Genomic DNA, 16768 nt, shown 5'->3' on the forward strand with positions numbered 1-16768 from the left:
CAGCCTCCTTAGCTCCCTTGGCAGTCAATGGAAAGGGGAAAGTTACTCCCAAGGACAACTCAGACTAGTAATCAGGCGTGTTCTCTTCCATTAACTGTATAGGAAGATGAAACTCTGGTTCAGATGTCCACACTTAGCTTCTGTACCTCTCTTCCCTCTGCTTCTAATTTCTTATCTGGAGAAGAAGTCTCTGCAACACCAATAATCTGACAACCTGGCTGCTCTAAACCACCGCGGCTGAAAAATAATTTTAAAGACGCAAGACTATTTTACAGTTAAAGCCAAAAATCTTGTCAGTACTGATGCTTCCGTTGACATCTTTAGCAGCTCTCCTGCAGACCGGCAAACCACGAGGTCCGAAAATCAATCCTCAAATTTTTCCTTCTGCGGTAAGACAGGAGAGTCACTGGGGAGCCTTGACCATGGTCTATGCAATCAACATGCTGCAGCTGAGCTTTTCTTGGACTCATGCATTCCTCATAACTTGTCTGTATCTCCCGTTTATACCCCAAACAGACTGGTTTAATTAAACATTCAGATAGAACAAGGATGAGACAAATTAGAAAAAACAGAGTTTATAGTAAAATCATGTATGACAAGTATTGGACAGCTGTATTTAATGAACCAGTTGCTAAATCTTAAGAACACCATTTTGCCTGTTAATTGCTATATTTTAGCCAAATAACTCTATCAAGTATATTTACCACTGAGAGAGTCTGGACTGTAAAATCAATATGGGAGACTATGAGCGGAAGCATTGCTTGAAAAAGCGTAGAAGGGGCATTGAAATTTTGATTTCTTTTCTCCCTCCGTAAAAGCTACAAAGGAGAAAGGAAAATAGCAGTGTCCCATTTTAGAAATTCCTAGGAATTAAACCCACTATTTTAACTATGATGCTGTCAGAAAAATTGCTAGAAGGACTGTATAACTATGTCTGCTCTAAAGCAACTGGAGAGTAGCTATTTTGTCTGCAAGACAGAAAATAGGTCTCTGTTTAGGAGACAGTTTTCCACAGAGGTTAAGCATTATTTTCCTGATATTCTCCTAAAAGGACAACTGGAGAAAACAATGATTTACATATAAAGTAACATGAATAAAACGTTGTGGATTTAATTCAGGTTGTGAGCATTTCAGAGATTCAAAGCAAATAAAAAAACCTAACCAGAATGATTTTACAAACCACGAGTAATAGAAGTGAAAGGAACTCAGTTAAAGTTAAAATGAGGAATCACATTTAAAACACTCTGTGCTGGTCTCCCAGCAAACATGATGAAGGAAACAAAATTTCAGATGCAACTTAATTTGCCACAACCGACCATATCAATACATCAGTGACCACGAGAAGAGAACATTTTCCTTTTAGTTATATGGTCATCACAAATAACTCTGGTCTTCATTAAATCTCTACAAGAAGATACACTTGGCAAGTTTGCATTAAATAGCACTCTGCAAATCGGTATTCTTATTCTTCATTACTTCTTATTCTTCATATACTGCGACTGCTTAGTTTTATAAGATGACTAAAACCAGGATAAGTGTTTTTACATATGCAAATCTCCAAAGTCCAGGAGCTCACGCAATAGCACTAACATGAAAAAGCAGAGGCAGGTGGGATGAAAAAACCTGCACTTCCAACCAGTGTAATGCATGCAAGCATTTACAAATAGTCTAAGCGCATCTAAGCTACTCTACATTTGAGTATACCCATGGTGCAAAGCTTGGGGTGACGAAAGAAGCCATGAAACCAGCGAATGCAGCCCTGCAACGATTCCTTGCAAAGTGACCAACATCTATTCCCACCGAGTAGAACGTCTGGACATTGCACCCTAGTCACTTCTGGATGCTGCACCAAAGCTGTAAGCGGGCACCACAGCTCTGAGAAGTTTATGAGCTATGCCAGGAACCAGGCTGGGATTGACTTCAGGGCCAGGGAATGAGAGAAACACCCAGGCAGAGGACTCTTGACTTTCCTTTTACAGTTAGAGTGCAACCCATCCACCTCTTTTACGCTTCTGTCTTCAATGCAGATGAAATGCACCCAAGAAGTGCCCATTCCTCTCCATTGACTATAAGGAAACTTAGAGTGACTGGCTGGTACATAGAAACATGCACAGCATTGCCAAAGGGACCCCTATCAAAATGTCCACAGAAACATGACCTTCACAAGCATCAACCATTCCTACTCATTATTCAAAGGGTCTGCCCACTGTCCGCCAGGTTAAGGACCTACATCAGTTTTCATAGGGGTTTTTTTTGGGCGGAGAATCTACAAGAAACAGAACTTTTTCAGGAACAGTAGGAGGATAAGTATACGTTTAAAATAGTAACAAATGAGGAAATGAGTCTCATATGTCATGCTACCTGTGAACTCATTCATTGAAGAATTCTAAAAAAATGTCACTTCTCTTCCTAAGAATGAAAATAGTCTCCAAAGCACTTTGAAATCCCAAATCCAGATATAACAAAGACAAAGTAGTATGGAGTTTGCTTATACACTCAACTGAATCGATAAGAACTTATTTAGTCCTTTCGCGCTATAGGAATTCATCTAAAAACTTCGAAAATGGAACAGAGAAGATAATTTCTAATAGCTTTTATGTTTCTTCTTAAACAATTCTAGCACAAGGTAAAATAAATATAATCTTCCATATTTTTTTAAAGGGCAAAGTATAGAAAACTCTAACAAAGCATAGAAAAACACAGAAATACTGTGTACAGCTGTATTACATCATCTCAGAATATTGTCTGAGGGTGACAGACTGGAGCCATAAATAACATGTTTCAAAACCTTCTGTGGCAAATGACTTCAATAAGTTGGCTGCAAAGAGAAGAAAATATTACAGCTGAAAGACAATATAGTGGAGACGAAAATTGTCACCGTATAAACAGATATTAAGCTGAAAGCCAGATTACATCATTTAGTCTATGAAATTTATTTAATTATTTTTATAACAAGGAATACCTAATACACAAAATCAAAAGTTTTCTTTCGGTCTCCAGCAATATTTGTGTGTGTTTACACCCTCCAAAGAAGAGGAAGAAGACCACCAGGTGCAGGCAGGTCTTGTGGTCCCTGTGTGGACGCTTCACAGGGTCCAGTTATGCACCTGTCGCCATTTCAGTTGTAATTTACCTGACTGCTGCTCTACAAATCAGCCAGTTGTTCTACGTCCCCTTTAAAGTAAGTGAGAAAACAGGCATTTTTTGAGCATATCTTGATACACCAATAGTCAGGTGGCAAATGCTGGGATAGGAGCAGACAGCACTCCACAAGAAATGTCATGTTGATATGTGGACAAATGACCTAAAAATGTTTCTTAATGCTCTTCTTAGAACTTGCTGAGCTCAAGGAATCCTAAGTAGCTATCAGAGGTAAAGGATGCTCCACGGGACTGCAGATTAGAGGCATCTCTACTCCTAAGTTATGGCTGGAGCAGTGAACACCCCCACTGAGAAATGAAAATTGATGTTACAGCTAATGACCTGTCTCAACACCTTTTGGAGAAGTGCTACTCCACTGTGAAGGGACATTCCTTGGAAACGAGTGGGAACCAAACGCATACAAACCAGGTAAGCAACCTCTTCTCTGAGTGTGAAAAAAAGGTAACTTTATTCAGCTTTTTGAGTAATGAAATAATACAAATGCGCATACATGTATGAAATCATGACATAGCCAGACACGGCAAAAAAATAAATCAACCAGATAGTAACAAGGAGGTGAGACAATATTAAGAATGTAAAGAAATTCACACGGCATTATCAGGAGAAACTAGCTGAAATATTTCACACAAGGGCCCACAGACCATGGGTGGGCTCCATCTGGCACCTCGGGCAATAGACCACAGGGCGCTGCTGTGCCCGGGCCAGAAGAAGGGTCATACGTTGTGGGAAGACTGAGCAGGGCGATGCTGTGGAAGTCTCATGCCTCAGTGCTTGGGACCAGGAGGTCTGTGCAATGTCATTTGCAACCACTATAAGGCCTCTTGGCACAGTCGTGTAAATAAGAACCAGACCCTTTGATTTCAAAATCAGTGTTTTTCAAATGTAACAAAGACCCTCGGTGGGAATGACTAAATCCACGATAGCTGTGCTGTGGTAAACACAAGCTATTTTGAGTTACTGACTACAAAACCCCAAAGGAATATATCTGTGTTTTAAATAGATGTCACTTCTCCAAGTAGCATAATGGTTCAGGAGAGTTCATTTTATTGTTCCACGTGGAAACTAAATTCAGTGTGAGAGTGAGATTTAAGCATGGAGAGGACTAAGCAAGAGAGTGAAAAATAAGTAAGACTCCTGTGATTTAACTGTGGGGTGATAGCTACAACCCTGTAATTAATCTACCTAATAAAATAAGAGATAAAATCCCATATACTTTTACCACCCAGAGATACAGCTTTATTGGTGTACCAAAGCCTTTTTTCTATACCACATACCTCAACTTTCATGATTCGAGCTTTGCCATACAGCCCAAAATGTGCGTGCCATTGCTAACACAGTGATGGCAAAGAGAGATCATCTGGTGTAGAGGATCAAGGAAAAGAGGATGCTTTCTCCGTCAACAAGACTCTTCCTTCCAAGTATTTCAGGGAGGGTGCACAACACAGCCTTCATATTTACCCTTTAAAGCACATCAGAAATTAGTATCTCTGAAAGACTGCACTTATTTAATATTTTACTGCTTTAAAAACTGGCTGAAGGAATTTTCAGTCGATTGAGGTTATTTTGTGGAAAATGACAGCAGATTTTCTCATATTTAGAGGATTAATTGTGTTTTTCCGCCTTCTGCACTGATGACTTCTCAATGCCCCGTTAGTAGGTCATCAGGAGGCGTTTGCTTGCAGTTGTCTATTCTGACAATGGCCCATCCACTTTCTATCTCCCCAAGTCAGGGCGGACAGGAAGGTGAGTCAGTAACGCCATGACCATTAACTAGCAGCTTGCTCACTCACGATAAGTACCGTAGCAAAAATGTAGGAGTGTTTTATTGCTCTCAGTGTACAAATACACTGGCACTAAATTAGGGACCATTGCTTCAATTTGGCTTTTGTTACCCAGGGTGGACAGAATTTAGCCTACAGTGTTTTAGAGAAAAGAAACTACCAGAAAACTGTCTCCTCTACACACACAACTCTAATTAAACAAGTTGATAGGTATGTATTCAGATCAGCAGGGAAACTGTTTCCTCTTATTTCTTATGCTCGTGTATGGCAAAGAAAAAATCATAATTTTAAAGCAGCATGGTCTGAGACATCTGAAAAGGGGGGTTAAATTTAGAACAGAATAGACCAGCAGCTACCAAACAGTGGTTCATCTAGGGAAACACTGTCACTGACAGGATCTGCACTGAGATATAAAGCTAAAAAATCCTGTAATGGACAATCCTTAATAGTGTACTTCCAGGGGAAGTGTCTTCCTGACCCTACATAGGAAATGTCTGACTTTCATCCTGGAACATGAAGTTTTATAACCTCTTCCATGTTATTTTCTATTTAAGGTAGCAGCCGAAATTCATATTCAACAACTCCTAAAACTTTTGCCTGAGTAATGAGCCCTGAAAGTCTGTGTGCTTTTTGGAGAGACACATTTAATCAGTTTGAGGTGTGTTGCCATTTTAACCTCACTGGGAACTCCCTTGAGCTCATGCTTTTGCAGAACCTGAGGAAAATTTTGCATATACCTACTCTATCATCCCTTGTTTGTTTCTTCACAGCATCTAATAGCTTGACCTTTCTGTCTCTGCCTCACACAGCAGCCTATTTTTATTGCTTCCTCTAAACCTTTTTCTGCTGTATGCTTCTTTCAGAGAGTTCAACGTGGTGACTCCAGCTATATCACTTTCCAACAAGGTTTTCTATGACTGCTGGACATAGAAGTAACCTAGGCATGTTACCCTTCCACTAACGTAAGACTCCTTGCCAGACTGTCTGCAGGCAACAAAAATGTGCCTGGAAAAGTGAAAAAGTGGTCTAAGTTGTGTGTGTAAGACTATACTGCAGGTTCTCTGTGTAACAGCCTACAAGTCTAGTCTCGTGGGTACTTGGGGGTTACTCTCGTGGTTTGCACAGATCTGTCCCAGGAGAGGCACCGACTGATTCTGCAACAACATAGTATCATAACATGGTCTATGTTAGCCTTTAGCACTCCTGACGTACCCCCACATTTTTTTGACACACACCTTGCATGAAATGCCCCTGAAGCCTGAAATGTCAAAACACCTGATACTAGAATAAACACAAATTCTTCAGCTATTGCACATTAAAATCCCTTAGCAGGAATATGGAAATTCTTCCTCCGCCGAAATAAAATATCTTTTGTGAGGCCAGCAGCCCTGAAAACAAGGCCTAAAATCCCAAACAAACCATGGTTTGCAGGAGGTCGTAAGGCTGGAGAAGTCAGAACTCATAAAAATCCTTGAAGAAATAGGATGTCATCACTAAAAGTCTAAACATGCACTAAATGACTGGAACATAACTTTAGATAGGCAAAATAATCTTACCCTGTGTGCTGAGACAGATCTGTCTAGACTGCTTTCCTTATCTTGCAGCCAAACTGTTCTCCCTGTAGCAGTCAGTTATACCTTTCAGTGGGCTCTCTGTCCAGACGCACAAAAATATCCAGGGGAGGAGCTCTGTAAAAGCACATGTTCTGTTAGGCAAAAGCTGTTGGAACCGTGTCACCAGATAAAGACAACTTCTTTCAAGCACCTTGGGTTGGAGTGATTAATGAACATGCCATTGTGGCAGTAGCAGAAAGAAACTCAAGAAAATAATCTTAAATTGGAGAGCGAAACAAGTAAAAGCCTCAGAGGAGCTGAATCCCTACAGATATACAGAAGGCGACTAAAAAAGATTTACACATTGCATCATTCTATATCTTCAGCCAGTAAGTGCCAGTGGAAAGAAAGATGGCAAGAGACTTCTATGCCTGACACTAGCCAACTTGGCAGACTTGGTCTTTATCCATTCTCATTTAAAGTCAGAGGGAAGAAAAAAATCATGGAATAGGAAGAAAAAACCTGAAGTGGGCTGCACTGCACTGCACTGAAAATAAAACATAAGAATAGTGTCTAAAGCAAAGGTACAAAAAATGATACTAAAATGGAAGAATCTGCAACTGATCTAAGACTGAAGACCCAATATCCTGGAGGAAAAGAGGAGAAAGAGTTAACCAAGTCCTCGATGACAGGCGAGAATCTGAAATGGGAAAAAAACCACATAAATCTCATGCCTTTTACAAGGAAACCCAAAATTAACATTTCCCCAGACATCTCAAATTTTGCATGAAACTAATTGCTCACTCCAGAATAATGTTTCTGTAGTAAGGACCATGCCTTAATACCCTCAGCAAGATGAAAACCCAAAACACTACCTGAAAAGAGGTCTGAAGCAAACTATCTTTTTTTTCATTTTAAGTGTGACTTTGATGCTCCACACCACTTACTGGTATGAAGAACACAGACTTACACTTAAAACTTAAACCTTCAACTTAAAAATTATGACCAGAGGGACGGGGAGAGAATTACTTAAGAAGCATTATAATAATGATGAAGTTCCTACAGTTCTGAAGTTCCTATGTCCATATTTTAATAAATGCTCAGAACATTAAAGTACTTACCATAGAAAGTAAACACTGGTGAAGAAAATGTGTAAAAGATAATCACTGTTTTTTGTGTGTTTGATGCCTATTTCTCAGCCAAAAGCTTCAAATCATAGCTTTGCCCACAGAGAGCTCCGCTGCATCCCAGATTTCATCATCTTTCCAAAAGAGAATCTGATCTGCAAACGTGGACAAGTATTGCGTGTACAATCCAGGGTGAGACAGTGGTGGAATTTCCCTCTGTGACACAGAGCTTAAGGGCTGTCTACTGAGGCAAGAGGGTCATGCTGACTATGTAGATTGTGTCCCTAAACCACTACAGGATTCTTCTCACTTTCTGGGGCCTTTGGAGTGGTGCTTTTCTACCCTGGAACAAACGGAAGCGATTCCTAGAAGACCAAAGACCATGCAGAAGAAAGACAATTTTCTCTTTTAAAGCCATCTGCAACATTTCAAGCTGTGTGACCTTCATTTCCAAAGAGAGGTCCTTCCAAGAAATGCAAGGCTGCTATCACTTGGGAGGTCAGCGTACAAGAAATCTGCTTGAGTTATGATCACTGAACGTACCCATAGCTTGGATTTAAAGAACATTTTGAGTTAAAAAATATAAAATAGAAGTTCAGGCTATTTACCTTTCTTTATTTTTCTTTCTTATTTTTAGTATTCTATTAGGGAGTACTTGTCAGTTGTATATTTGTTTGTAGGAATACCCAACAATAAACAGAAGCTGCTCACTTCTATAGTCAGTGGAGTCTCCTGGGTTGCACAGAAGTATCTGCAGTGGTATTCAGAATCAGCCGCACACAAGGTTTAACTACCTACTGTTCCTGCTTGAAGTACATGGAAAGATTACAGGTTACTTGGGAGAAAATTAAAGCAGAAGTAAATATTTTTCAGTGTTAAAACAGAATCAGCTAGAACCAAAGAGATGCTTCAAGGAAAACAAAAGGATTTCACTTCATTGAGCAATTTTTCCTGGCAAGGATCTAAGACCATAGCAGGTACTTATGTTTTCTGCTCATGCCTCACATATACTAATGCTCATCACCAACTGTATCAACATACAGAACTGGACAAAGCCTTGGCTGGGGCCTTCGATTTCAAAGGGGTAGTTTTTCCTTACAGACTAACACAACATAATTTAATTTCTTTATAGACTAATCTTTGTTCTTTTTTTATTTTCACAGACAAAATATAAAAGCAGATGCAGATGAAAACAGGCATATTGGGTCAGACCAAAGAGCAGTTCTTTGTAAAAGCCCGGCATCCTGTCTCCAGCAATGGCCAACAGCAATGCAATGGGCAACTGTGCAGTAATACTCCTCCCCAATATTTTTCCAGCCCTTAGCAATTTGTGGCTCACAGACTCCTAAGCCAGAGGTGGTGTCTTTGTTTTTAATAGCCCTTCACAGCGTAGGCTATTCCCCTTCTTCATCCTGCCATGTTCCAAACTTTTCTGCAACAAATTTGATTGCATAAACCAAGTGACCAGCTAAATATTTCAGTTTGCCCAAGAGTTGTGTGTACATTACCCAGTGCCATTTTTACCAAATGAGCAGCGACCACACAAAAGCAAAACATGTATTCTCCAGGGGCTAAAACAAATTCACTTACAACACATGATGATTAAAAAGGAGGAAACTACAAGTCCAACAACAATAAGGCCAGCTTCTACTGCGTGTAGCACTGAGCTGCCTTTGCTATTTCCTGCCACAGGAACCAATTGCCAGTTGCTTGACACTCTTAACATTTCTGAGACACCTCATCAACCATGACTTGAGCTTTTCCCTTGCACAGAACTTCAGAAAACAAGACTGTTCTTTGTGCTCATCCTGGTTTGAAGATTTTTCAATGGCTCCATTATTCTGAAGCTAGTGAAGTATACTTGATTTCCAGTGTCATGGCGTTTTTAGGTGCAAACAGTATTTGTCTAAACATACAGATGATGTTTTCACACCATCTGGATACTTCATTTAGAAGAAAAAGGCTTGAAATAAACATGAGGGGAACCAGCTTTCTCCAAGCCACCATGAAGCAGTTAAATTCTTCCAGAAAACCACAGAGAATGTTGGCGACATGCTAAATATTCAGTCTTCTTGGAAAAAAAAAAAAAAAAGAAAAAAAAAAGAAGAAACCAGGAAAATCTGAATGAAGAGACCAATTAGTATTCCATGAGCACATTGAACTCAGGCTGTTATCTTGCCAGACAAGGACTTGCACTGCAAGGCCTTTTACTGAACAAGCTTGAAATACACCCTTATGTGAAGAGGTTGATGAAAACTTTCTTCAACTTCTTTGTTTGCAAGCACAACATGAGCCTGGTGTTTCAAAGGGCTGGAAAAAAAGAGTCACAGCAGAAACCCCAAACCCAGCATTTCAGGATGAGATAATGGAAATCTTGTGTGTCTCAAAACTCCTCAAGTTAGAGCTGCTCAAATGGGAAAGGTAACTTCCTTGCTACTCATCTCGGTCAAAAAGTCCTAAACACAGTCAGCCCATCCTAAACTCTGCCAGGCACAGCTCTTTCACCAAAAGAAAGCCGATCTTCCAGAAAATTCACACTTAACACTCAAGTGATCCATTAGATGAAAGCTGCTATTTATCCCAAGAGCAAATCTGGAAAAATCTAAACTTGGGTATGAAATTCCTGAATATTCAAGAAGGAAAAATCTTCTAAATAAATACAGACCGGTAACCAAGCCACTTACATTCCGCACATGAATTTTATAAGTCTGTTTCCATAAAGTTGATCTTTTAACATTTAACTTTTCACCATGGTTTAAAAAGGAAGGCTACAAAATTATTTCAAACCAACTCCAGGCATAAGCACAAATTCAAAGTATGCTTCTGGTAAACATTTTGATTACAACCAGGGCTGACTGATTATTCAGCTTTATCTATCGCAAGCCAACTGTTAACTAGGAGATCACTAAAGAGTTCAGAAATATCTCAGCTCACAAAGCCAAAACAAACATCAGTGGTTTTTAAAAGTGATGAGGTCAATAAATACTGCTTTGTTGGTGTCTACAACCACTGCTTTAAGTCCCGTTTCAAGGCAGTAGATAACATGAAATCATAGCTTTAATTCATGATGGCAAAATCACTGTTCAACTTGTGGCTGATTTCCACAAATAAAGATTTACAAAGTTCAAAATGATCTGTTTCAAGAATGCCAAGGTGAACACCATTGTCTGGAATTTTTCACAATTTGTATGTGGAGTTTTTGACTCAAGTTTTAAAAGTAATAATATAACAAGTAGTTTTGTGCCATATATCTTTTTTTTTCCATTTTAATAAAGTGAGCTAAATGAACTCAGGTTCTAAACTGTGTAGTTCCTCTTCCTGTGCATGTAATCCCTGACTTTCCGGTTGGCAAATAAACATATCAGAAACTAAATGCCACATAATTAGAATGCTCTGTCAGCCAGGCTCCAGCTAATGTTTTCAAAGTCTAAATCTTGGAACGAAGTTTGAAAATTTTTGACTAATTAATTTTTTCTCATAGAGTTTGGTTTGATTTAGCACCTGAACATCTTAAGCAAACAATCTGCCATGTCTGTTCTTATTAAGCAACACCCCATTCTGTAAGTAATCCCATTGAAATCGGTGGAATCTCTTCCAGAAAATAAGATGAATCAGTACGCGTCGAAATGGCAGATTCCAGCTATTCTCTGAATTTAACAAACTGCAATTTCCCCCAAATTCTTGATACTGTGTTACTTCTGTAAATCAGGATTTGAATTTTGTTGTCTTTGACTGGATTAGCATTTTCATCCATTTAATCCTCATATTCATTTTGGTACCATCATTCTAAAATCTCAGCTGGTCTAATCCTGTCAGAGAATGACTTACTTCATCATCCATGTCCTGAAAAGCAGGTAAAGAAGCCAAAGAGCCGTGGATTTGTGTCTATTTAAGGTGTCCAACATCATTTTGACAAAAGTATGGTAAAATATATCATACAATATTTATTCTTTAACAAATGTCAAAAAACAGTTATAGACAAGATAAACATTTTATTATATGCCATTGCTCAATGTGTTTTGAATTCCACTAGTTTGCCAAATTATGTAAAAACACAGCTGATCGTATCAATTAAATCTCAGACTCCTTTTTCCCTGCAAACACGTATTTTACCATTGAAATGAATCATGCCTAGCATTAAACAGTTCTCATCAAACTTTGATTTTGATACAGCATTCTGATATTAAAGTGGGATTTTTACAGTTCAAATCCTTTCATAGAAATCAGAAACCAGCAAATAATTTATACTGTTCACCAGCCTCTTTGAAAGCTATCTGGACCAATACAATGAGCGTTATGCAGCTCAGGTGAAGATGCAGTATACTTAAGATGACATAGAGGAATCAGTAACTCAATTTCGTGATAATTAAGTTTTCTGCAATTTTTTACCAATACATCAAAATGAAACTTCACTCACCTTATAAAGCTGCTATCATCTTATAGCTTGTTTATTTTAGGGGGGCTATATTCATGCATTAGTTACCTGTTTTAGAAAATAAACATTGGCTGTAATTCTTTAACTGTTTGGTATTACACACTACTCATCTGGTAGAAGACAGCAGTGCTACTGTCCTCGTGGCTTTCATAGTCCATAGTCCAATCTCCTGCCCTTGTGGTCCATGAGACCATAGTAAATGTTCCTATTACAGTTTTCAACTGAAGTTTGGATGATAAACCTGTTTGTTGGTGGTACACAAGATGCTGTATAGTTTGCCTGCGGGTCTGCTGATCTGCATTTAGCAACCACTGCCTTTACAGGCTCAAGGAGCTCCGTGTGACAGCATGAAGAGCTGTCACTACCAAGAGTGATCGCCGTTCTCCCTTCTGGCACAGGTACTACAGGTGACCTACAAATTCAGCTGGAGCTGTAAAGACAGTTCACTCACTATGGAGGGGGGTGCTGTGTGCAGACAACTTGCTGAACCCTCCAATTTAAGCCACGTTATTTTAACTTTAGAAGTGGAGGTTCTCCCCCTTTCCTGCAAGGATGGAGAAAATTGGAGAACTAGATCAAGTGACACAGATTTTAAAATTAGCGAGTTGCCCAATTCTGACCCCAGGTGCTACATTTCTACATATTTTGCTGAGTAAACACAAGTTAACACAAACATGAAATAATGACTGTTATAACACCAATTCTTCACAGTTCCCTGGAGGCAGTACCTTTATTTGACTGAAGAAATGAGAAGGGGGGCATTACTATACAGTCAAGACTGTATCTTAAGAGGGTACTCTTGAAAACATTCCCCTGACGAATTTATCTCCTCTCTTCTATTGGCTTTAGCTACAACATCAGTTTCGTAAATGTTCATCATTAGCATTTGGATGTATATCTGATATGAAACTGTAAAGAAATTCTGTCTCCATGGGTCCTTCCGGGAAGTTCTGCAATAGATGAAAGCAAGAGCATTTGGTCAATCATCTAGAAGTAGCTGAGATCTGTATAGACAATTTCGACTGGTAAATAATCCCAATCTAATTAAGTTTTGTTTTAGAAAAATCCATTTATGCACAAGTCCCTAAAAAGAGATAAGAAGGTTGCTTTATTGGTTCTCCCATGCCTTCCACCCACTTTTAATATTACTTGGAATGATTTTCAGGTGACTTAATTGGTCTTCCAGCAGAAAATGGAATTTTATATACATATATTTGTATATCTATGACCTAAAAAGGAAGGAAGCAGACAAATTACTGTGTCATGCGATGCAAACTTACATAACACCAGGACCAGTGTTTGGATGGGGAGAAGACTACAAAACACTCCCAGCTTTCCCTTGTCCCAGCTGTATGTCTGCGCCCATACGCTCAAAACAGTGCACAGATTTCTTAATTTCACCTGCAAGGGACATGAGGGAGCAGCACCCTTGGAAAGCCAGGAGAAGGCATGAGGGATGCTCTCTCCCAGGGCTCTCAGGCAGCGGGGCACATACAATCGGTGCTGCATTCACCAATTCAAAACTGTACGGTTTGACACAAAGCCAGCATCTGTGGCTGCCTACAGTGATGCCCACGGCCACCACTGCCATTGCTGTTCCTGGGCCCCCCAACACCAAAGAGTCGTGCCTGACAAAAGCAGCTGTGGAAATCCTTTGTTATATTCCACCAAAACCGTTGGCTAATTCTGGAAACCCATACTGAAACTGAAGTAAGGTAGGAAAATCAGTGATCTAACAGCTGCAATTGGCACGGATCTCCGCTTTTATGCCCCTGGATAATGCCACAAATGTTGTGCAGTGGCATTTGTTCAGCCCTGACTCATAGACAGACGAATGCCACTGAATGAATCACCAGCAGCACTTTCCGCAGTACCTAACGAGGTAGCTCATCCAAATATTGATCAGGCCCAAGTCTCTCTAGTTTTTGAGATCTGACATACTATAGTCTAGGATGCTATTTACAAGTGAACACCAGAGCTTTGGAAAGGGGGCCTACAGTGAGCAACCAAGATGGCAAAACATCAGTTGGTGCATCCTTTGTTGATAGGAACTACCTTCTGTCTGCCATTAAGCTATAAAAATGATATGAACGCTACTGAAATGCAAGAGAGATTGCAACTTACTGACTTAGTAACAGAGAACTTTAAGGCAAATTAACAAAATCACTTTATAAGACATCTCATTCTGTTCAGTTCACTGCTGCAAAAGGTCATTAAGCCAAACATTGTAGTAAAATCAGTTCAATCCATAACGGTTGAAAGGACAAACATTAAGCAAAGGATAATCACAAATTAGCATTCAGGACATCAGCTGAACATTGCAGGTGTTGAGAGATGATAGTTCTTCCCTGCATAAGTGCCTGAAAAAGCACATTTCTTCCTCTTTCCCATCGGATGCTGCGTGCCTGGGCACCAGGTGAGGAACACCTCTGGTGCTCACAGACTCTGCGGCTCTGCTCAGCCTCAGGGCAGTTGGGCTGAAAGCTCTTTGACTTTTGCTGTGCTAATGGCTGCCTCAGCATATAGGGAAGGGGCAGCCCTTCCTTACCCTTCACTCTGCCCAGCAAGGGCCCAGTCTGGGCTAGGCCCCAGGACCAGCCCAGGACCAGCCCAGGGCCAGGGCCAGGCCCAGGGCCAAGGCCAAGGGCCAGTCCCAGGCCAAAGCCAAGCCGAGCCGAGCCCAGGTCCAAGGCCAGGGACGGGCCCAGCCACCAGGGCCAAGGCCAAAGTCCAGCCCAGACCCAAGGCCAGGCCCGAGGGCCAAGGCAAAGGTTCAGCCCCAGGCCAAAGCCCAGCCCAGGCCCAAGGCCAGGGCCAGGCCCCGGCCCCACACCTCAGCCCCATGGACACCGCCCCGCCCTCCCCGCAGGCCCCGCCCTCCCCGCAGGCCCCGCCCTCCCCGCAGGCCCCGCCCTCCCCGCAGGCCCCGCCCTCCCCGCAGGCCCCGCCCTCCCCGCAGGCCCCGCCCCCTAGTGCCCCGCCCGCCCCGCCCACAGCCCTGAGCCCGCCCCTCTCTCCGGCAGCTGCCCCCCCGCAGCGCGAGTGCTCCGCGCAGGCGCACTGCGCGCCAGAGTCAACTGCCCCCTCACGGCCCCTCCCAGCCCTCCACAAAGATGGCGGCCGCGCGGCGGCGGGCGAGGCGGTGGGGAGCGCTGAGACGGCGAGGCGAAGGTGGCGGCAGCAGCAGCGGTGGCGGAGGGAGGCAGTGACAGGTGCGGGGAGGGGAGGAAAAGGTGGCGGAGCGGCGGCGGCCGAAGCGCAGGTACCTCGAGTGGGCGGGTAAAGGGGTGGGGGAAGCGGCCGTCGCGGCGCCGCCCCTCCCGAGCTGCGCCATCGGGGAACTCCCCTCCGCTCCCCGCCCTGGTGCCGCTGCCCGCCGGTGGCGGAGACCGAACCGTTAGCCGGGAGAGCCGGCGGGGCCATGGCGGTGAGTAGGCTTGCCAGAGGTGGGCTGGCAAACCGCGCCCCCCACTTCCCCTCAGCAGGGCGGGGAGAGGGGTGCGAGGGGACGGGGGCAGCCCCTCTACCTGCCCCCGGTGCCGGGCCCCTGAGGAGACGTTGGTACCCGCGGCTGCCCCAGGAGGGCTGGGGAACCGCTGGAGAAAGTTTGTGTCTTCCTTCCCGGGCTTCCTTCTCCGCCGCTCGGAGGTGCCTCTCCCGGCCGGGGTTGGGCGTGGGTGGGGGGATCCTCCCGCTGTCAGCGGGGCTCCCCGGGGCAGGGCTGCTGGGCGGCTGCCGCGGGAGGAGGAGGAGGCGGCGGCCGGTTGTTCGGGAGGAGAGAGAAGCAGATGCGAAGCGCGACCCGAACAGCTGAGAGCCGGTTGCGACAGGCGGGGAGGAGAAGGAAGTGGTGGTTTTCAACACCTCTTTTCTTTTTATTGCTGCTGCTGCTGCTGTTGTTCTCCTGCTAAGCCGTGAAGGTTCCCTCAGAACTCGCAGCGAAAGGGATCAAGCGTGTGTTTCTATATGTAGACAAAAAATTTTTCCCTGAAAAGACTATAATCTTCTTGCTGAGTGCTAGCAAATGCGTTCTTTCAAGCTAGACTCGTGCCCGATTCCTCCTTTCCTGAGTATTACTCAAGATTGGTCTTAAACAGAAACTTTTTGTTGCGTCCAGGCAACTAGAAAGTGAAACCAACTAAAAGCAAAAATGAAACTTTTCAGACGATTTTTATTGTGCAGAGTAAAGAAAATAAGCAGTGGAAACGAGGGAAAACATGTTGGGTAGAAGCAAATTGTGCTTTGAGTGGCATATCAAGATGTGCTAGTAATTTCTTTAACCTTGTCAAAGGAAATTTCTTAGCTACCTTGGACGTCAGGTGTTATTCCAGAATATCTCATGTCATGAATTACTTTCTGTGAAATGTTATTTGATTTTGGAATTTAAGTCTGCATTTGATCAAATGCATATCTGTTTATAAATGTCTTAAATTATCATGAAGACTTCAAATCTCTTAATTGTTTGCTGCTCAGTGCGTGGTAGCTTCTATCTTAGAAGCTATGGGTCCCAGTCCTGCTAAGCTTTGAGCTTATAAGAAGCTGTTTTGTTGTTATGGCAATGGGTAACTTTCTGTTTTACGCAGCATAGAAATTTAACTGTAGCCATGATGTGAATCTGCATCCATAGATGTGTTTATATTCTGTGTCGTGAAATAGTATGAATCACAGCAACTCAGCAGTCCTTAAAATTCAGGAAGTACTATCAGTTAA

At 42.4% G+C, this 16768-nt stretch overlaps 1 protein-coding gene across 3 annotated transcripts in view; it reads left to right on the forward strand.

The window, feature by feature from the left end:
* The first annotated feature begins 15087 nt into the window (after positions 1-15087).
* Positions 15088-16768, forward strand: part of FNDC3A (fibronectin type III domain containing 3A) — a 123473-nt gene continuing 121792 nt past the window's right edge. Inside the window, exon 1 of one of the 3 annotated variants that reach the window (XM_074565820.1) lies at positions 15088-15270. The gene's annotated coding sequence lies outside the window, so the exon portion shown is untranslated. Of the gene's footprint in view, positions 15321-15368; positions 15486-16768 lie in introns of those variants that run through there. The other 2 variants (XM_074565830.1, XM_074565855.1) reach the window with 2 other exon arrangements.

Source organism: Larus michahellis, chromosome 1, assembly GCF_964199755.1.
Source record: "Larus michahellis chromosome 1, bLarMic1.1, whole genome shotgun sequence".
In the NCBI taxonomy this organism is placed as follows: domain Eukaryota; kingdom Metazoa; phylum Chordata; class Aves; order Charadriiformes; family Laridae; genus Larus; species Larus michahellis.